Source organism: Amblyomma americanum, chromosome 5 (genome assembly GCF_052857255.1).
Source record: "Amblyomma americanum isolate KBUSLIRL-KWMA chromosome 5, ASM5285725v1, whole genome shotgun sequence".
Taxonomy (NCBI): Eukaryota; Metazoa; Arthropoda; class Arachnida; order Ixodida; family Ixodidae; genus Amblyomma; species Amblyomma americanum.
In genome coordinates, this window is record NC_135501.1 from 105,461,201 (window position 1) to 105,477,892 (window position 16,692).

Sequence of the window (16,692 nt, forward strand, 5' to 3'; positions counted from 1 at the left end):
TCTTGTGGAAAACCTGGAGGCGACGCCAACACTCGGCCGACTGTTTTAGTTGGCGCAGTGTGACATAGAGCCAGACATCCCGACGACACGGTTCTGGCAGACCGAATTGGCTAACTGTTGGCATAGTGTGACAGGCCCATAAGAGTACGACACATGATTGATGTATTTGTCCTTTGCTAATATTTCTGCACGAATTTGGGAGTCTGTCAGTACATTGGTGTTTTGGTTGGTAGCTTGCGCTTACGCAATGACTGCCTCCTCTGCTTTATTGGGCGTGGACGTGCGCACTGACGCGCAGTTGACTAGTTTGCCCTAGGAATTCGTAACGGCGATGGTCGTCCGCCCTTGGTGTGAACCGGCTACATTCGCGTAGAGCGTATCTGGGCGGCCATGCGATTTCTTGCCCAGGCTTTCGGCTCTGGCGTTTCTTCGTTTCGGGTTAAATGTCGGATGCATATTTCTGGTTATTTGATAGACACAGATCTTCTTGCGGATCGGTAGACTTAGTTCCGTCCTTTGGTAGACCGTGTAAAGAACTGTGACTGTATCTTGCTCAGAAAGGTCTGGCTTGTTCAAGTGATGGCGAGGCGGTTGAGCTGTGACAGTCTCTGCGCCTGCCCTGTTGCTTGGAGCGTGTTGTGGATATACTGAGAGACATGCGGCGCGATGTTAATGCTCTCTTCTGTAGTTCAGGTGCCATTTTGTAAACCGCCCATGCTATTGATTCTAGCCTTGCTATTTCTGACTGCGTGAGGTGGAGTTACGTGTCCCACACATTACTCGTGAGACGACAAAAGCGGGCACAGGAACGCCCGCCCCTATGCGTTAATCGATGGAGCAGGTGGAAGTCTTTCTCGGCTTCTATAACGAATTTCAGCCGTATTTAATTCAAAATTTCCAAATTTCGCGCAATGTAAGCAGTCAGATAGCATTCCAATAAACGCGTTTCGATCCATTTCTCTCAGTAACAAATATGTTGCATAGGTTACAAACCACCGTTCTCGGAAACCTGACTTTATGTGCTTACAAATGTGCTAACATGCACTTGTAATACCTCAATTAAAAATTTCTCTCCCATCCTTTAGATTTTCTTTGTTGCTCTACAAAACCTTAGTCCTACAGAAAATTCAGTGTGAATAAGTTCTCTGGGATCTTATTATGTGTACTCGCAATCGCATGCATACCACAAAAATTATGAGGGCATTTAGGTCATCCTTATGATGAAACCGAATGCGATTGCAATTAGAATCAACGCTGCCGTTACATGTGTCTGTGTCACTTCTTTCACCAAATGCACAACTATTGTCGCTGTCATGGTGCCTTTATTGGTACGCACGTAATCATGCGCTTAACGTCTGTCCTATTTCTGGTGACTTTTGTCAACATTCTGACTAACGGACACTAGATCGCGTGTGTGAAGTCCGGTGTTCTCGCATTAAATGTCGTTGAGAACAGTTTTTCGGGTTTAGAATTACCAACTCCCGTACTAGAAAGCCTCTTATGCAAAACTATCTAAATTCTTCAGTGTGCGATTTTGCTGTGCGTGATTGCTCTCGGCACCATTCGGCGACTTTTGTGGCGGACGCAGGGCGCGAAATCGCATAATGTGCCCTCCTATTCATTCTTCCCTGTGCTATGCTATTTCTCTCGTTGTGTCGTAATCTGTTAATATTCTCCTTTGAAAGTAAAATTCCATGTGTGTGCAACAGGCCGTAATGTGGAATTTTGTGATGGTTGAGTGGGTACCCAACACAGTAAGTGTACAGCAGACACGCATTTTACAGACTGCATTTTCTCTACGATATATGACTTCTTACTCTACTATATCTTCACTCCCCCTCTCTCCGACTTGCACTCCCCCCCCCCACCCAGAAAAAAAATGACGTTATAGAATCCCAAGTAGAAGACGAAGAAGAACAAGGACAAGAAGAAGAAAACGTCACGGCCGCGGCAAGCTGCTTCTTTCGTGCTCTCCTGACACTAGCGAGACATTGACCTACACGGCGCCCGCTTCTGTATCCAACGTGCGGGTAAGCGAGATCCTATCGTTCTAGGGCGCTCGTCGCCTACCCACGCTAGGCGAAAGCCCCATTCTAAGGCTCGAATGCGCCAAGCCTAAGCGGAACCCGTGACCGGGCAGGGCTCTTCCGCAACATCACCCACTTCCCTTTCCTCCTGGTTTGCTTGTCGCCACGGCCACATTGATGGACTTGGGAGCTTTGGGCTGCGATGGTTGTGGTGGTTACAACTTTACTGCCACAAAAGGAAAGGGACTAGCTGAGGCTGGGGCGAGTCTTAGGTGGCCCCCAGTCGGGCGTGGCATCTTGAGCTCGCGTTATGAGGGCCAGTTGCGACATCCGCGCTGCTTATGATAGAAAAGGTGTCGTTCATGCGTTGCTGGGCAAGTTTGTCTATGCCAATAGGTATGTGGGTTGCGCATATGGGTCGTTCACAACAAAGAGGACTGGACAGGCTCAAACTAACTAGCAGAGTAAATGTATTGTGTTCTCCAATAAACACAAGTTGTTAGTTTACGCCTGTCTCGTCTTCATTCTTGTGAACGTCCTATATGGCCAAGCCGTCTTATCTAGTGACCTGTATGAACATGCGACCCCAGAGGGTACTGTGCGCGCGGGCCCTATAATGGGCGCGGTCGCTGCAGGTCATGAAGTCGGCGCTTTAGAGAATGCGTCTTCTCCTATCGCGTGCATCCAAATGTATCCCTTTTCGGCCATCAGGGCTGCAGAAGGGGCGACGTCCACATTAATATCAAACCCCACGCTAGAGATACATGTCTATGGCATATTGTGCTGCTATGTCTAACTAGAGATTAGACATTGAATGTCGATATGCCTATCGAGCTATGGTAATTTCCCTCTCGTCCCTGCAGATGATCTATTAGAAGCACTACATTGCGTTATTGACGTCGGCATCTGAAGCAAATATTTCCAACACTTTTTCTTATTTCTCGTCTTAAAACACGCCTGCTTTGTTCCTTCGCTCCGCAGACCGACCATCGCGCGCGTCCTTGTTATCCGTGAGTATTGCGCGTAAATCCGTTCTCTCATCGGTCGAGTGCTAACTTATGATGTGGCCTTTTGTCTCGTCTCAGAGCTTTATTAACGTTCACATTGCCTCAAACGCATATCGGAATTTCACTTGTGTAAATGCGCCAATCACAGGATATACGCACGAAATTGAGTATTGTGAAAATATTGCCTTCAGGAATCACTTTAATGCTTCAATTTGTTTCGTTCATTGACATAAAACGCAACGGGCTCGTTTATTCTTGGTTATTTTTGAGTTCAGTCAAAATTGTGCTAAAAGGACACCAAGAAAAAAGTGAAGAGGACTGCAGGCATATATACATTGATTGTTACGTGAAGCCGACTAAATTCATTAGCAGCGAAGATTTTATGAATGCCTAAAAATTAAATACTTGTATTGCCTGCACTGACCGCTCCTCAAGCAAACTGCGCCGACGTCAATAGATATTTATGCATATCTGAGATGAGACCATGTGGCGATTGACTTACAGCCAGTGATCACGGACTCTATCATCCTCTCGACGTCATCCTTTACTTCAAGGGTTTCAAATGACTGGAGGAAAAACATTTCCTATTAAGCTCCAAATTTCTGACTAGCGTCTTTGGCGCTGAGAGGACGACAGGAGAGGAATAAATATCAAACCCTATTGCATTTTACTGTGAACAAAATTAAATGAACTTGTACTCATTGTTTCTTTAATGTCCGCTGAAGTTCATCAAAAAAGTTTCCTGTGTCAAGAGGGTTTGAATTCAAAACTGAATTTTCATCCTGAAATTTCTCCAGTTGACGATTATTCAGAGAAGAAGACCAATGAAACGGGCGGCCTCACTACGATCACCCCGGTCCTCCGAACTGAGCCCGGCGTTGACGCCCTCGAGTCCCGCAAGCCCCCGGGTGCGTATGCCACAATTCTGCTAGAACGTGCGGCAGATTCTTTACTACGAAGCCTCTACAAATCTGTGCGGCATATATCTGACGCGCAAACCCTTAGATAGGAGCGCCATGGCTAAAGAAACGTGAAGGCTGCCAACGATGGTGCATCGACGGACGCCTTTGTTCAGAGCTGTTGAACGACACTAGCTACCCAGATTGCGGTACTGTGAAACAGGAGATATAGAGATCTCTGGGCATCGAAACAATCGTGTGCTATCATGTCTGCCAGAAAGTAACCAGGCGACAGATTGTGTTCCTTTGTCATATGACGGACTGCTTGTGGTACCCCTCAAGCTTTCAGTCTATGTCGATAAGGCAAGAAAATCTCTTGTGCTAACATTTCCAGAGATTATAGTCTTTAGTGGTGCCCCGGGTGTGCCCCTAGACGGCTGTGACCCAAATCCCACTTGCTGATTACTTTTCTCTGGGACGGTAACGGAAACCGAAACAGCATAAGAGATGAAATGCAGTAATAAGTTATTCAGTGGTCGCAGGGGAATAGCCGCACTAATCCCTGAAATCAATGTCTAACGCATGATTTGAAATTTGAAAACACACAAGCCAAAATTTGATGTCTCTAGCTTTTTAAGCTCGAGGCCCAACAACAGTGAACTAATGTAGAAACTGGTGGGTCTAGGCTACTGGAGGATGACATCAGGGTGCCACAAAGCCGCTCGCGTTTCGTAACGGACCTCTCGATCTACATGGCAAACAGCGCGGAATATTGCTTCTTGCAATATCTCATCCCGGGTTCGAACCCGACCGCGGCGGCTGCGTTTTCATGGAGGAAAAACGCTAAGGCGCCCGTGTGCTGTGCGATGTCAGTGCACGTTAAAGATCCCCAGGTGGTTGAAATTATTCCGTAGCCCTCCACTACGGCACCTCTCTCTTACTTTCTTCTTTCACTCCCTCCTTTACCCTTCCCTTACGGCGCGGTTCAGGTGTCCAACGATATATGAGACAGATACTGCGCCATTTCCTTTCCCCCAATACCAATTATTATTATTATTATTACTATTATTATTATTATTATTATTATTATTATTATCATTAATCTCTCATCATCAGACGGATTAATCAGTCCAGATGCGTTATGTTTTTATGTTGTTATTTCCGTTTGTGTAAAAGTTGAAAATGTTTAACCATCGTTTCACAGGACCTACAAGAGCCCGTCGGAAGCCCTTCGGGGCCAAGATCCATGCCATTGGTTCGTACGGTATATTTTTTACATAAACTGTTTCTCTGAATTACATTTGTGTTTAGCTTGTTCGTCTAGGAGCCAATCGCTCGCTCTTGTAGCAGTGCCAAACATTTCTCAAACGTTTCCCGAATATCAATATGAAACTCCCATGTACTGTTTTCGAAGTACTTGTGGATCTACACTACAGCCATACGTTGAGGGTACTTAGACAGTTAAAGAAGCAAAAGAGTGTGCGTTAATAGATACTGAGCCAGTTTGTTGATAGCCTGGCATGATGTTTAACGGGAACAAATTGTCACTTCCCTCAGGCAGCAAGAACTATTGTAATTTACTCCAAGCAGATACACCAGTCATTAAGTGGTACAGATTGTAATATCTGCATTGACTATGTATTGAAATGGTGGTAATGTTGTTTACCACTCCTCAGATTACCTATGCACAGCTCGCGCCAGCGCGATGCTAAATCAGTTGTCCCCTGACATGTGGAACGCAGGCAGAAGAATCCTAAGGCACAGTCTATTAATGTCCCTCCTTTTTTGGGAAATCCTGGCAGTAAGCTATAAGAAGGGAAGCTGTTTATTGAAGAATATACATGAAGAGGTTGACAGTGAGGAAATAATATACGTGAGAATGGCAGGCTACGACCAAAACGAAAGTCGAAATCAAAATCAGTCATGAACGTTTCAAAAGCCGCACGACAGTGCCGTGAGAACAATGATACAAAGAAGGTAGTGAAATAAGTGAAGGAGAAAAGTGTCACAGCGGAGGGTTCCGCTTGAGTCTGAGAAAACTGCGGCACCTCAATCTCTCTCCTTCCCATCCCACCTCCACTCCGTCTCCCTGGCGCTGTCCTGCGTCCATCCTTTCCTTCCTCTTCGCCACTTTAGCTAAGGTGTCCACCATCGCCAATCATCTGACAGTTTCCTTTCCTCAGAGGATGCAGCTTTGCAGTTCAGTGTAGCGTTGTCGAGTTTGGAAGGAGTACACGGCGGTTGTTCGCGAAAAAATGTGGGTCGTGGGATGCTCGTAGTCTAGACATGCCGGCGGAACTGGACATTCTCCATTGCGACGTGTAAGACGAAAGCATGATCTCTCATAACGCGGCCAAGCCCAGTGACTAAAACGAGATCGTAACACGCAGGCTAGGCCGAGTACCTAAACTGCTCCAAGAAAATAGGCTACAGCCAAGTAGATAAACTTGCTCGAAAAGAGAGGCGAAATCAAGTAGATAAACATTTGGGGATTAGAAAACCAAAGCCAAGTGGCTACTTGTTTCTAAAGTTAGCTATGTGTACAGGGTAGTGAAAAGTTCCCAGGCCAAAGGGTGTTCTCTTCATCGGTATATCCTTGCACTTAAGATGCGGTTAAAGATATCAACGCTCTCAGAGAGTATAACGATACTTCTTTGAACTTCTACCGATATTTTGAGGTTCTAGAGTATCGTAACTGCCAGACTATGCTGCTCAATAACACACCATGTGGCCTGGGAACTTTTGAACGAACCTATACGTAAATATTCTTGTGCCAGCTAGCACTACCATCCTCGTTGCTTGCATGCGTCAGACCGAACTTAACAGCTTCAAACATCGCGAACTCCATAGAACTTTCGCTAAATAATGCTGCAACCCGGTAACTTTACCATTTTTTTTAGCACGAAATGTTAGTAATGACATTGGAGGCAAATACAGGCTAGCCTATTTGTCAATAAATTACCTCATTCCAACAGGGTTAAGGTATTGTTCAACTGAAAGCGACCATTTATGAGCTAGAAAAATTAAAATGCAAATTCACCTGTTACAATCACCGGTCAGTTTTTGCGCAGACGTCACGCATTTGGATCAGGCACGGAAAGATTTGATTCAGTTTGGTGAGGAGAAAATGCGTCTTTTTTTGCCGTAGGAGCATCAAAAAGCAACCATACAGTCAAGTGTTACTGAAAACATAAGCTGGATGTGGTCAGTTGACGTCGTCCTTTAGCGTTTTTTTTTTATTGATGAACTCATGCAAATCACAATTCCGTAAATGAAAACCAAGTGTCCCTCAATGTCCAGAAAGCATTTTCTTGGTCAACTCGTTCACATCACGAACTCTGTAAAAGAAAACTCATCGACACGGCGAACCATGACACCTACAAGCACACGGTAAATGAAAGAAAGTGAAAGAAAGTTCTAGAGATGTTACAACAGACCCACATCATGGCTCCGAGGCGAAAGCGTCGGCATATATAGTTTTGACGCACGCTGCAGGTTAAGGAATGATTCGCAGAGATAGTCAGCTGTGTAATGGCATTTGAAGAGTTGAGCTATGACTAGCTATAACATACACAACTCTCTGTCCTTTGCTTCCCGCAGTCACCAGGCGCTCTGTACCAGCACCTCGTTTCTCCGCCTCGGAAGCAGATACATTTGGCACCCCGCATCAGAATCGCCGCTGCGTTCGTCACCGCTGTCGTAGCCGGCGCCTGCTTCCTGCTTGTCCTGCTGGCGATCCTTTTTCGCACAACGCCCCCGAAGCAGACCTTGCTATGCACCAGTCCCGCTTGCGAGGAGTTCGCCAGGCGCATGGCGGAGTCCGTCAACCAATCCGCAGACCCTTGCGCCAACTTCGACGCCTACGTCTGCGGCGGCTGGAGGGCCAGGCGGAAGTACTCAGTGCACGCGGAGCTGGTCGCCAACGCGGTGGACGACATGACCGAGGCTGCCAGCAAGGACACTAACCCGCCGACCTCTGGCCAGAGCATCGCCCAGAAGGCAGGCCTATTCTACCGTTCATGCGACATGGTATGGCGCGGACAGCGCGACGAACTGCCCACGATACGCGATGCCCTCCGAAGGGTGGGCATCATGTGGCCACGCCGGGCTGAGGCGCCCAACGTACTTCGCACCTTATTCAGCCTAAGCATAGAGCTTGACTGGGCCGTGGTCATAAGCGTGGTCCCACTCAGGAAGAAAGTGTGGGTAGATGTGCCCGACTCATTCGAGTTCATCGCCAGAGAACAAGAGAGGCTGCGCAGACTAGGCGGCCGACGCAGAAGCTTCGAGTTCATTAGGAACAGATTCTCCGACAAGCATATAACGAGGACGATTAGGTACGAGGAACTGAGCAGGTTGGAAGAGGCTTTCCTTCTTCAGCTTAATGACGCCCGAAAACGAGAAAACGAGGCGCAAGTACCAGCGAATGTAGTAGACAAACAAAAATGGGCAGCATTACTGACCGAGTTTAACATGACCACAGTTCCATTATTTTTGACTAAACACTTGTCCTATATCACGAAGTTTCACGAACTTTGGAAAAATTTCGGGGAAAACGCGACTCACCTTTTCATCTCGTGGATGGCAGTACGATACACTAGTCAATTCGCAAACAACGAGCTGATCTTCAACTACTATGCCTCAACCAATTACGACGTAATTAAATACCATCAAGGACGCTGGTGCTTTAAGCTCGCCTACAAATTCGTCGGTGACTACATATTCGCTCCTTACAACTCTTATGCATTCAATCTTGAAATCCGCCGAGATGTAGAAAGCATCGTCTTAGCCATTAGGAAAAAATTCGCTTCCCGACTTTCCTCAAAACCACCGTACTCTACCTACACCTTCTCGAGAATCCGTTGGAGCTCGCTCGCCATTGTAATGAGCGTGTTGAACACAACGATGGATTCGGATTTTAAGTTCAAGACTCCAACGAGTTCAGTGCCGGACATGACACTCTCCCTCGCAAGAAACTGGCAAGCCGCTTGGAGAATGAAGCGGTTTCAGAAAGTCGACCCCGTGCCACGTATGCTCGTCTGGGACGACATCCACACTTTCTGGTCCTACTCCCTTTGGGGCGGAGACTTCGTCCTGGCCCCGTACATCCTTTCATTTCCGCTGTACGACCTCGGTCTCGTTGATGCTGTCAAGTACGGGGCGTTCGGCGCTCACGTGGCAGAGGCGTGTGCCAACGTCTCTATCCTCCGCTACGCCAGTGCTAAGACGACGGCCAGCGCAATAAACGCCGCAATCAACTGCATAGAGGCCACGGGTGCCAGAGGTAGGCTGGCAGCGCTGCGTGACGTGGCGGCTCTGGAAGTGCTCGCGGACGCATTCGAGACGCACGGCTCCCGGTCCAAGCTGGCGAAATTCAGCATGACGGAGGCACAGCTATTGTTCGCCACCTGGTGCTACATCCGCTGCCGCGGGAACTCGGAGGCCCTGGGCGACGAGTGCAGCTCCGCTGTGCGGCACGTGGCTGCCTTCAGCGAAGCTTTCTCCTGCAGCGTTGGCAAACCACTGAACCCGGAGAACAAATGTGTCGTCTTCTAAAGGCATACTGTGATGATTAGGTCAGAGACAGGATACACGTGCACAAGTCCGGCGCTTGAGAGGCGTGGTTTCTGTTATTCTACACAGCTCTGGCTATCTTTTTTTCTTTGTGGTTAAAATAGAGCTTTTCTCTGGACACTGAGTTTTAAACCCTGCATTGTAGAAGCTTGTGATGAAGCTAAAGCATTTAACCAGTTAGGTTTTCGTATATGGCTTCGAAAATACTAATCTCGTCCAAGGAAAGAAACAGCTTTCGACGATAACAACATCAATTGTGAGTGTTCTTGTAGCAACTGAGAGAAAACATCGTATTTTCAATGCTCGTGTATTAATTTTATGCTGAATTCAGTGTACTGTAACTCTGATGATATAATACTGAAATTCAGTGTCGTATTTTACTTGGCTGAAAATTTGTGTTGTCCCGTTGTGAATGACTCTGACTTGCAATTTTTGCGTGCGTGTATTGTGTACGTTTTGATCGTATTTTCCCCAATTTTGTTTTCCATCTCAAAATGGCCATTTGTTCAAGCCTGAGGTCTGACCGTAAATAACCAACAACAAATATCGCTATGCCTATGTGCGTACAGCTTTCTCCTGCTGGGGCAAGATGTGGATTTAATCCTAGACTGCTCTGTTGGAAGGCGCCAGGTCAAAAATTTCTTTAATGTGCCATCTTAACTAAGCTCCTCACGGACTGTGTCAAGCGTGCCACCGGTAAAGTGTGCGGTGAAGTCATGAGCAATTCCTTCCAAGATATGAGGCGGCTAACATGGTAAAAGCGGGGTTTCGGGAAGAACAAGTTTTGTTAAATGTCGTCCAGCCACCGCTTTTTGTTGTCTCGGCATAGTGATGCAACGAGCTGTTCTTGCGAAGATTTTTTTATAGTATTCATTAAAATACCTTCAGCTCGTGAGTTGTTCATCTTTCTTTTGCGCAGCTGTGCTTATTCCTTATAGACCAACTAACCCAAATTGCTTGTGTTCAGCGGCTGGCCTTAATGCCCGAAAGGACATTACATATTGGGGAGTGGAATAGAAGCATAGAGGCATAAGATCAGGTAACAGCAGATAACAGAGCAGGTAACAGCAGGTAACAGCAGGTAACAGCAGAAGATCAGGTAATGGAGGGGAAATTGTGTTAGAAAAACTAGCCACCCTGTGTATGCAATGGATTATTACCTCGGTCGTACCAGAAGCATCGATGAACGCAAACATTTTCTTAATTCATAAGAAAGGAGACGCCCAGGACTTGAAAAATTACAGACCGATCAGCTTCCCGTCCGTTGCCTACAAGGTATTCACTAAGGCTATCGCTTATAAGAGTCAGGGAAACCTTATACTTTATTCAACCAAATGATCAGGCAGGCTTTCGTAAAGGGTATTCAACAATAGATCATATTCACGCTATCAATCAGTTTATACAGAAATGCGATGAATATAACCACCCCCTACATATAGCCTTCAATGACTGCAAGAAAGCATTCGACTCTGTGGAAACCTCAGCAGTCATACAGGCATTGCGGAATCACGGTGTAGAAGAGGCGTATGTGAGAATACTGGAATATATCCATAGCAACTTCTCAATTACTATAGTCCTCCATAAAGTCAGCAATAAAATTCCAATAAGGAAAGGCGTGAGGCAAGGAGATACGATCTCGCCAATGATATTCTCCGCCTGTTTACAGGAGGCATTCAGAGGCCTGAATTGGGAACAGATGTTGATAAGAGTTAATGAAAAATACTTATATAATCTGCGATTAGCTGATGACATTGCCTTGGTGAGTCACTCACGAGATGAATTGCAAAGCATTATCGGTAATTTAGACAGGCGTAGGAAAACGGTGGGTCTAAAAATGAACATGCAGAAAACCAAAGCCATGTTCAACAGCCTAGCAAGAAAAACAGCAGTTCACAATTGGAATCGAGGTGCTGGAAGTGGTAAAAGAATGCGTCTACTTAGGGCAAGTAGTGACAGCCGATCCGGATCATGTGAGGGAGTTAATTAGACAGGCGTAGGAAAACGGTGGGTCTAAAAATGAACATGCAGAAAACCAAAGCCATGTTCAACAGCCTAGCAAGAAAAACAGCAGTTCACAATTGGGATCGAGGTGCTGGAAGTGGTAAAAGAATGCGTCTACTTAGGGCAAGTAGTGACAGCCGATCCGGATCATGTGAGGGAGTTAACTAGGAGGATAAGAATGCGGTGGAGCGCATATGGAAAAATGGAAGAGGAAAGGCAGAGAGGTTAACCAGTAAAATGTTCCTGTCGGCTAACCTGCACTAGGGAGATAAATGCGGTCCGTAGCAAGCACGGCAGGCAATGACACAAGCACTGTAAGTCACAGGCCGCCGCAGCTGTAGCCTGCAGACCTTGAGGACTGTCGACTGCTGTTACATGAGTAGAAGATATCGAGGGTCCTCCATCACAGGGCAGCGCATACGTTTGTGTCAAGGAAGGTTGCATCCCGTTGCGGCTGATGATGTTGATGACAATGTAAGCATGGGAATTCTCGGAAGGATGAGGCTGCAGGATGCACTGTGACAGCTATTGGACAACTGCAAGCATTGGGTTCAACAAATCCTACTTCTGCAATCCATTCTCTATTGCATGGCATTCACGATTGGCTAGAGCATCACAATCACTTTCACGTCCACGTCCTGGTCCGGTTTCTGACCTACTACCCGACCAGCAGTATTCTCAACACACTGGGTGCGCGGTGACTGTTCTATCATTGAGGGTGTGCAATGCTTCGGGTGCGATGGCCAAGTAACTTGCCGGTCCCGGTCTTGGACTGGAGTTGTGACTTGTGCTTAATTAGCAATAGGTCGGGACTGCGAGTACGCAATACCTGCTTGGTCACTGTGGGTGTGCGTAGCTCAGGCAGGGATGGCCAAAGCCAGTCTGCGACAACTGTGCATCGCCAGTCATATGGCTCCCAATACTTAAAGTAGTATGCGGAGGGGGAGGACAAGTGCCAGAAATTCTTGGATGATCCTTCCCAATGCTCGCTACACATTTAGAAGGTCTGTGACGAGGGCGACGACGTCGTCGCACCTTAGCGGCAGTTTCTGTGTGTGTGGAATTGTCTAATGTGATTTGTTTGAGTATCGCCCTTTCGCTTTTCAGGCGAGGACAACCTTTTGAGGCAGCGTCATGAGGGCCGTGGCAATTGGCACACCCAAGGACTGTTGCCCGACAAGAATGACCGCTGTGTGGCTAAGTACACTGTGGGCACACGATGGGGAAATTGTGCACACTACTCACGTGTCCTATCTTTATCTATTTCCGGCACTGGAGAGGCTTCGGAACGAAAGGCCTAAATGCAATGCCTAAAGTGACCGACCTTCACGTAAGTTGGAATGCAGTCCACTTGGAAGGTATGGCTACACTGTCGGTAGCTGGTTGAATAAAAATGGGCAGATCAGAGTCGCGGATGGCTACGTCGATGTCGTAAATGACGCCTGCTGTAGTGCCACTGCTTAGAAGGACATGGGAACAAACGCTGATGCCGCCGAGTGTTCTGATGTTGCTCAAGCTTTCAAGCGCGTTCCTGTCCATGACATCAATGGCAACAACATTCCTAAAACGATTCACTCTCGCATCTTTAATTGCTCCCGGGACGCGAGCCTCCAGGAACGCAGATGTGGCTTGCCTATTGATGTGGTTGAGATTGTCAGTGGGAGTCTCTTGCAGAAACAGGACAGTATGTGCCGATGATCCTCGCTCCGTAGTGATCGTGGACGTACTCAACGACGATGAGTCCTCACATTTCAGCAGTCTCCGTTTGGCCTTCTTGCTTAGGACTCTGATGAAGCCGTAGTCGGCCGAAGAATCATCACTGGTGGCCGAGTACACCATGGTAGCCTGGCGGCTTGCGTCATTCTTGAGGCCAAGACGTTTCCTCTGGGCGGCAGCGGTTGTTACACCGGACTGAAGTCTAACAGCGTACACTTCCATCACCTCCACTAAAAACGAAACAGTGGTTTCATTATAATGTCGTAAATCTGAAAAAACTGATAAGGCGAAGGGACGGCGTTTAGGTCTAGAGCCACTTCATCGTCTTCCTCTGCTTACGAAAAGGTTTCAGCTTAAGTTAAAGACAACTCAGACAGCCATGCAAAGAAAAATTTTACATATAACGTTAAGAGAGCGGAAGCGGCCAGAATGGGTGAGGGAGATAGAGAGAGTAAACTTTATTGTTCCATTTGAGAGGTTTGGTTGCGTGCCCGGAGACTGCCGATGTCTTCCAGGCTGAGCGTGGTTGGCGCCCCTAGTCCAAGGCACCACTGTCCCTGGCCATCCGGCATGCGTGGCTCACTAGGTCCCGTTGGACCTTAAGCTGGCTGCTGGTTAGCCGGTCCTCCCACTGCTCCGCATTTGGGTATTTATTATTTCGGAACGCTACATTGTGTGTACTTTCCCATGTGATATGATATAACGTGGGGGTTGCCCCGCACCACGGACATGTATCCCTATACTGCTCTGGATAAATCTTATGTAGGACATGAAGGTTGTACAAGATCCCTGTTTGGAGTCTTTTCCAGCATGTCGCCTCGTATTGTGCTAGCTGAGAGGGTGGCTGGGGGTATTTGCGCCTTTTGCCTTTAATGAGGTTGAGGATAGCTGCGTACGTGAGCTCCACCGTCATCCCCGGGCCGTCCGAGGCATTTGACGCACCAGCTCGGGTAGTGAGCTCGCGAGCTAGCTTGTCTGCTTTCAGATTGCCTTTGATTCCGGTGTGTCCTGGTACCCAGTAGATCCTATGTTGGATATTTTCATTGGTTCGCTTCGTTTTCAATAGTGTCTTTAGTGCTTTCTTATTGATTCTTCCTGCCATGTAACGTCTGCACGCTTCCTGGGAGTCAGTTAAGATGGTGAGAGATTTGTTGGTGCGATATCCCTCGGCTGCCGCTAGGGCTACGGCTATAGAAACGTGGTGTAATGACATCCTAGCCGAAATCAAGAGAAAGAAATGGGGTTGGGCCAGGCATGTGATGCGAAGGCAAGACAACCGCTGGTCCTTAAGGCTAACGGAGTGGATTCGAAGAAGAGGGAAGCGTAGCAGGGGGCGGCAGAGGGTTATGTGGGCAGGTGAGATTAAGAAGCTCGCAGACATAGGGTGGGCGCAGATGGCAAAGGACCAGGTTAATTGGAGAGACATGGGAGGGGCCTTTGACCTGCAGTGGGTGCAGTCAGACAGATGATGATGATGATGATAGAACCTCAACACACAAAATATACAATATAACAATTCACAGCTAGAATGGGAATATATGTTCGCAAAAGTTCGATGAAAAGTACTGAATTCGCGTAGAAAAGATTATTGTGCTGTAGCGAGCCGAGGTTTGGTTAAAGTTTCAATTGGAAAGTAGGTAAATCAGCGTGGGGAACTGTGTTAAGATCTCGGGGTCTTTCGCAGATAATAATAGGGTAACGTTTTCCATTTTTGCCTTCATGCGAAGTTTGGTTGGACATTCTGGAAGTAATCAGTGCTGGCGAATTATGCTGAGCGGAACTATTCTTGTAGCTAATAATGAGGAGTCACCGTAGTATAGGGAATGAAAGAACGGTAGATGACAACACTCGGCTGGTTACAAATCGGTAATATTGAGAGTTTGAATTAGTAATTCCTCACACCCATGCGATTAACGTGATAAAAAGTTGGGCATGTTAGCTTTATTTCGGACAGAGTAAAGAAAGTTCAATAGTGTTGTGCCTCTCTAGACATTATTGAGGCGCATTCTAAGGCAGACCTTGCTAGAGAAATGCAAACGTGATCTTCGGCTCGGAGTTGGAAAGATATCCACAGCAGAGCAATTTACAGTATTCAGCGAGATGCTGGAAGTCGTTGCGGTGTGCATCTACTTAGGGTATGGAGTTACAGTACCGCTATCCCTACCACCAGATGGAATTAACTTAGCATAATGATCGGGAGCAGTGTATTTACATATATCGGAGCGAAAGTGGCAACAGCTAGCCTCGAGAGCGTATGGTACCAAACTGTTCTTTGAACCGCTCCGCGCGCTCTGCGAGGTCTCATATCAATTTCACCACTAAAAGGCGGCGCACGTGGAGCGAGTTGCAATTCTTTCCTTCCTCAATGAAAATGTGGAGCGGTGGAGGTGCGGTCAGAACACGCCTCGAGGGTTGCTTCTTAGTTCCCACCCGTTAAAGCGATGGCAAGTCCTGTAGAAGTGCTTAGATGAGGCTGCTCAGCAGGAAGGCAGCGTCGAGACCTGAGTGGTCGGCGAGGCCACAGGCTTGGCAGCAGAACAGGCTGGTTTGAGTCTCCCAGCAGACGCAACGTTTTCACGACTGTTTACGTATTGCGCCACGGTTTTGGTCTAGTGATGTAGCATGTAGAAAAGTCTTCCGTTCCGGTGTTATGGGCTGGCGGCAGTGGTCCTGCGGGAAGACATGCCAACAAGAGTCTAGGACCTGACTGCATAGCACAGGCCATAAGGTGCGGTCACAAGGAACGGCAGGAGTGAGTATTTGGAACGGGCTTTGGAGCTTCCGTATGTAGCTGGAAGCGACGTGGACGGGCGGCGGGCACGGGGCCGACAATTCTCCAGGGAAGCAGAGTGGAGCGCCGTAGACTAATTCTGCAGCAGAGCAGGCCAGCTCGGGCTTGAGTACCGAGCGGATGTCCAGAAGGACGAGGGCAAGGAGGCCGTACCGGTGTTCTCGGTGTTGAGTGCAGTCTCCAGCAGTCGGTGGAGCTGTTTCTTCATGACACACGTTAAATGATGGTAGGCGGCCGTAAGGACGTGTCGGACGCTTAAGCTTTTGACAATAGAAGAGAACACGGCCGATTCAAGCTAAGGGCCTCGCAGGGTGGTGAAAATAGCAGGGACCGAATACGGGACTCGCAGCCGGTAATGAAGGCTGCAGCAACTGTCTCTGCCGTGGTGTCTCAATCCGGCAGTGTCTTGGGCCAGGGTGTGAACGGATGCCCGTGTTTCAGCCAGTAACAGGTGACTCATGATGACGTTGGGGAACAAAAAAGATCGGTGTGAACGCGGGAGAACTTCGCGTACAGGAGCTTACAAGGAGAGTCATGAGTGTGCGCCGGTGAACTGTGAGCGCTATGGCATTGCAGAAATATTCAGGTCCAGCGCCTGGCACTGACATTCGTGCTTGGTAAAATGAAGCGAGCGGAGAATAGTTTCTGCGTCACGCGAATACCATGTCGGATTATAT

General features: G+C 47.7%; 1 long non-coding RNA gene across 1 annotated transcript; it reads left to right on the forward strand.

Annotated features, from left to right (window-relative positions):
• The first annotated feature begins 3,830 nt into the window (after nucleotides 1–3,830).
• On the forward strand, nucleotides 3,831–7,555 carry LOC144134892 (uncharacterized). The gene is made up of 3 exons (XR_013315293.1): nucleotides 3,831–3,942; nucleotides 5,138–5,188; nucleotides 7,534–7,555. It is a non-coding gene; the product is annotated as an uncharacterized LOC144134892 (long non-coding RNA).
• The last annotated feature ends 9,137 nt before the right edge of the window (nucleotides 7,556–16,692 follow it).